This window comes from Ceratotherium simum, chromosome 5, assembly GCF_057802395.1.
Source record: "Ceratotherium simum simum isolate JZ-2026a chromosome 5, ASM5780239v1, whole genome shotgun sequence".
NCBI classification, from domain to species: Eukaryota; Metazoa; Chordata; class Mammalia; order Perissodactyla; family Rhinocerotidae; genus Ceratotherium; species Ceratotherium simum.
This window is the reverse complement of record NC_141904.1, coordinates 89,446,405-89,452,404: the sequence shown is the minus strand read 5'-3', so window position 1 is coordinate 89,452,404 and position 6,000 is coordinate 89,446,405.

Sequence of the window (6,000 nt, the reverse complement as noted above, 5' to 3'; positions counted from 1 at the left end):
TTGATGTCATAATAGTTTATAACATTGTGAAATTTCAGTTGTACATTATTATTTGTCAGTCACCATATTATAAATGTGCCCTGTTACCCCTTGTGCCCACCCTGAAATCATGTTTTACTATTCATGGCAGTAGCGTTATTTCTTGAGGATATTTTCTTCCACCACAATTATCACACAAATTACTCCGATAGCTGACCCTCAAGATGTGTCTGAGTCCGAAGGCAGATAACAAAATTGTATTAGGTGAGAGGCCCTGAAATGCTGCCCCCATGTACTTCCCTTCTCCTCCTCTACCATGAAATGTTCCTTTGGATTTCACAGGGTTTCCCACACTTGCTCCACTTGCATATCATCCACTCCATTTTTGCCAAAGCTACCTATTGTTATGCACTATCCTTGTGATTGTTTACATTTTGGTGTACTTCCTCTGCTCTTATTTACTTCATGTTTATTTTTAAATTAACTCACATTTTATTATTATTTTAAGATGAAACTTTTGGAAGCAACCTAAGTGTCCATCGACAAATGAAGGGATAAAGAAAATGTGATATACACATACAATGGAATATTATTCAGCCGTAAAAAGAAGGAAATCTTGCCATTTACAACAACATGGATGGACCTGGAGGGCCTTATGCTAAGTGAAATAACTGAGACAGAGAAAGACAAATACCGTATGATCTCACTTATATGTGAAATCTAAAAAAAAAAAAAAATCAAACTCATAGATACAGAAAACAGATTGATGGTTGCCAGAGGTGGGGGTGGAGAGTGGGCAAAATGGGTAAAGAGAGTTAAAAGGTAGAAACTTCCAGTTATAAAATGAATAAGTCCTGTTGGTGTAATGTACAGCATGGTGATTATAGTTAAAAATACTGTATTGTATATTTGAAAGCTGCTAAGAGAGTAGATCTTAAAAGTTCTCATCACAAGAAAAAAAAGATTTGTAACTACGTGTGGTGATGGATGTTAACTAGATTTATCATGGTGATCATTTCACAATACATACAAATGTTGAATCATTACGTTGTATACCTGAAACTAATGTTATATGTCAGTTCTGTCTCTATACAAGTATAACTTGTATATTATATTATCATAATAAAATGATAACATTCTAGATGGCTACTTGACCTATGCTGTCCTCATTAAGAAAGTTTAAACACAGTGTTATAGAGGAATTAAAGGTTGGTAAGCAGCAAATTAAGACTTTCTCCTTGAGATGGATTGAAGGATTGAAAGAGATTTGAAATGAGACTTTATTACCATATGATGCAAATTTAGTTGGTGCTCTGCCATATACCACCTAAAGCATTCCATGAATCTCACCCTGTGAAAAATACTAGGTTAAGACCTGCTACTTAAATATATAGATCTTACCTAGAGAGGTTGTGCTTAAATCTATGAGGTTTCTGTAAGGACTAAATAAAATAACAAAGGTGAAAATACCTGGATATTGTGGCATATAATAATCTCGCAATAAATAAATGCTGGCTGAATTTTGATGTGCCAACTATAAAGTGCTACATAAATGAGATTATTATTATCCTAGCATACATCGGTTGATAAAATGATAGTTCCTGATGGAACAGGGTAGCTCAACCTGAAGAGAGAGCGAAGTGGGCCCTGATCGACTCAGGAAAACCCTAGGAAACTAGATGTGTATTTGAAGTGTCCAAAAGGAAGAAAAGAGGAAGTACAGAAAAGATCAAATTAACCATCCACTTCAGTTTGGTCCAGAGCTGTCTTTTGAATTATGTGGCACCCAAAGCCAACTTTATTTTGGATAAATCTTCGGCATCAATAACTTTTAGAGTCAGTTTTAGTCCCCTGAGACCTTTTATTGCATCAAATGGAGAAAGCAACATCTAAATAAAGGGCAAAAATTACTTCCAGTCATTCTTCAAATGCAATAGAAAAACTATGATTGCCTATTCACGTGTCCAGAATATTTCCTTTATATATAATAAATCACTGTAGAAAAGGGATTTCATGACTTAGAAGTATCAGGCCCACAGAAACTGATCTTAACAATATTTTACCTTAGTAAAACACTTTGGAATTTGCGAAGCATTTTCATATATTATACCTTATTTAATCCTCACCACAGCCCTTTGAAAATATGCAGCCTCTTTTCTTTAACATTTATTTGTATAGCATAGGTATAAATTTCATGCTCCTAGAAATCCTAGTACTTGTCTTTATGTTTTTGCTGTGGTTTGAGGGGAAATTATAGAAACTTTGTATATCAGTTTCTCTATAGGCAATCTGGGGAATTGGAATGTTCATATATATAAACTAGTCACGATAATTTTGGTCAGTGGATGTTTTATAAGGTAATTTATTGAAATGAGAGCCAAATTTGGAATTGTTAACTCAGCTCTGCAGACTGTTTCACTGTAAGCACCGTGCCCCAGCCGGACTCTCAGTGCAGAAGGGAAGGACAGCTCACTGAGCTCAGAAGGACAGTACTGGCCGTGCCAGCTCGTACAATCCACAGCATTATGGCAAGATTGCAGAAGAGTGGCTTCTGCTTCTGTCAAGGGAGAAAGAACAAGTAGTCGAGCAGATAAGACAATTAGCAAAGAAAAAGCCTCACTATTACCTGAAATTGCACTGACTTTTGCTTGTCCAAAAGCTATTTCCCCTTTCAAAGTCACTTTGTGAGCATTGACCATACCAGAATAATCAGCATTCTCTGTGCCTGGCTGAAGGGTGAGTCAGGATTCTAAATTCTGGCTGCAGAGCTGGGGAAAGTGGAAATACCAGTGAAGGAGTACATCATGATGTCAGCAGTTTCTGAGGACTGGTCAAAATGCTGAAACATATGCTTTTGTGATAGAATAAATGCATCTGAATGCCCCCCCCAAAAAGAGGCAAAGGGTTTGCTAAAAGCAAATCTATGGACTCATGGCATTTGCCCTCAAGCAGGCTGAAGTTTTGATATGTTCTGCCTAGCATCCAACATGCCACCATTAAAGCATCTTGTTGGCATTTAATGAATGCAGAGGAAATGCTACAAAGCATGAAGGGTGCAGCAGTCTCCCCAAACCCAGTGCGGGCAGCCCTGAATGACATTCCCTGAATGAAACCCCTCTGTCCTTTCACCAATGATCCAAATCCAAGTTTCAGAAATTCTTTATCAATTCCTAAACTTTACATCATGTTAAGGAACAAGGATCACCAAAATGTCAATACAATCTTGTATAGTTGATGAAAGATTGGTATTCGGAACATATAAAGAACTCTTTCAATTCAGGAAGAAAAAGGAAAACACCAAAATAGAAAAAATGAGCAAAACTGGGACCTTCTCAAAAGAGGAAACTTGAATAGCCTACAAATATATGAAGAGATGTTCAACCTCACTGATAATGTGGGAAATGCTAATTGAAAAAATGAGATACTGAATGAACATTTATGTTCACACAAAAACCTGTACATGAATGTTCACAGCAGCTTTATTTGTAATAGTCAAAAACTGGAAACAGCACAGGAATCTTCCATGGATGTTGGTTAAACTGTGGTCCACCCATACCATGGAATGCTACTCAGCAATAAGGGAACAAACCATTGACACACACAACAAATTGAATGACTCTCCAGGGAATTATGCTGAGTGAGAAAAGCCAATCCCAAAAAGTTACATACTGCAAAATTCCATTTATATAACATTTTTGAAAGGACAACATTTTGGAAATGGAGAACAGGGATCAGGCATGAGGGAGGTAGGAGGGAAGAAATCACTGGGCTGTATCAATTCCAATATCCTGGTTGTGACATTGTACTATACTTTTGCAAGATGTTACCATTGGGGGAAACTGGGTAAAGGTACACGGGATCTCACTGTATTATTTCTTTCAACTACATGTGAATCTACAATTATCTCAATAAAAATAAACAAACAAAAAACAAAAAAGACACCAAGTTTCATCCATCAGATTGGCAAAAATTTAAATAATTTAAATTATTTCTCACAGTATAAAGTGTTGGCAAAGATCTGAGAAACAGGGCACCCTCATCCACTTCTGCTGGGAGTATAATTTGGTATGGCCACTTTTGACGGTAATACAGCAGGCAACCAGTGAAATTTAAAATACACACCCTTTATTGCCCAACCATTTTCCTTCTGGGTTTGTATACCCTAGAGAAACTCTCCCACATGTGCCTGAGGAGACCTGTATATAGGGGTGCTTATTACAACATTGTTTGTAATAGCAATAGAGTGGAAGCAACATAAATATCCTACGAAAGGGGAATGGGTAAATAAAATATATTTATAATACACAGAAATAAAAAATAATGAAGTAGATAAGATTATATATATATTATATATTATATATATCAGAAATGCAATATCAAATTTAAAAAGCAAGATACAGATTGATATTTATTCAGCAAATATTTGAGCACCTACCATGTATAAGGAGCTGTTCTAGGACCTGGAAGTACAGCAGAAAACAGACAAAGTCCTTGCTTTGTGGATCTTATGTTCTTGTAAGGGAAGACAAACAAATAGGCAAATAGATATGATACCATTTATGTAAAATTTTAAATTGTTCATGTATATTTTGAGATTATGTGTATGTATATGTATATATAGTAATTTTATAATATATATATATATATTATAAAAAATAGACCAGAAGGATATACACCATTTTTATGACATTAGGAGGAAGGGAAAGAAGGGGGACTTGCGGTAAGGAGGGTTAAAGGGAACATTAGCTGTATCTGTAATATTTTAATTGCCTGAAAGCCCTTCTTTTGCCAGGTATAAATTCAAATGTTCTCTTTTGTAGTTATAATTCATAACTTAAAGATATTTTCCTAGTATAAAAGTTTAGAGTCTAAAGTTAATGTTTCTTAAATTGAAGTCTGAGTATGGTTCTTAAGATTGAGAAATTGATTATTGATTCATCCTTGACAAACTCATAAGTAATTTATAAACTAAAATTGCCATTTGTGTTAATTTCCAAAGAAAAAGGCTGAAGACACACGGAACAAATGTATTGTATTAGATTTGTGCTCTCCTTTTCTTACCACCACTGCAATTAATTGGATTAATCAGGACACCAGCACAGCTAACAACCTGTGGGATGGGGGTGGCACACTGGTTTAGTTTGCGTTAAAAACATCAGTTCTTCTTGGGACTTTTAGGAACTCTGGGCAACTCTATAGGTCTTCTTTACTTATTTAAAGTGAGAAGATTAGACTAAATACTGAGATTAGACTAAATATTCTTCTAGATCTTAGATTCTAAATTGCCCAATTATATAATAGTTCTTTTTCAGCTTAATCTTTAAAAATCAATTACATTATTTTTGTAGATTATGGGAGCTACATGATCAAATTTTACACTTTATAATGCTCTCTCCAAGAACAATTTAAGACATCTTGTAAAATACTATTTGGAAACAATTTAAACACACCATTATTTTGCTATTCACTACCTATTTCAAAGTTTAACTAATGTAGATGTTTGATTCGAAATTACTTTTTTTTTTAAATGAATGCATCTACTTTTAAGAAAAAAAGAATGGGTGGTTTTACTTTGAAACTTTTAAAACTATTTGCAAATGAAATTTCTCTTACCAGTTAGTTTGCAAAAGTATAGACAGTTTCAATTTGAGGTCACAGAGGAGGAAGCCAACTGATGGACTGCTCACTAAATTATTAGTCAGTGTTTCATATTTTCCTTATAGTGAGTTAGCATTCCTTTCACTGTCACTTTAAGGAGTCAACGGGAAATTGTAGGATTGAGTCTCAATAACTACTGGGAGGCCAGAAGCTTTGTGTTTAAGCACTTGGGCTGCTTCTGTTTGAAGCCTGCTCTGTTATTTATTCACTCTCTGACCCTTGGCAGATTACTTATATTCTCTGGACCTGATTTCTTATTGGGATAATAAAAGTACTTGGAGGGGTTTTGTGAAAACTTATAAAGAGGTTATAAACAATGCATAGCACAGAGTAAGCACTCAATAAATAATAATAACAATAATA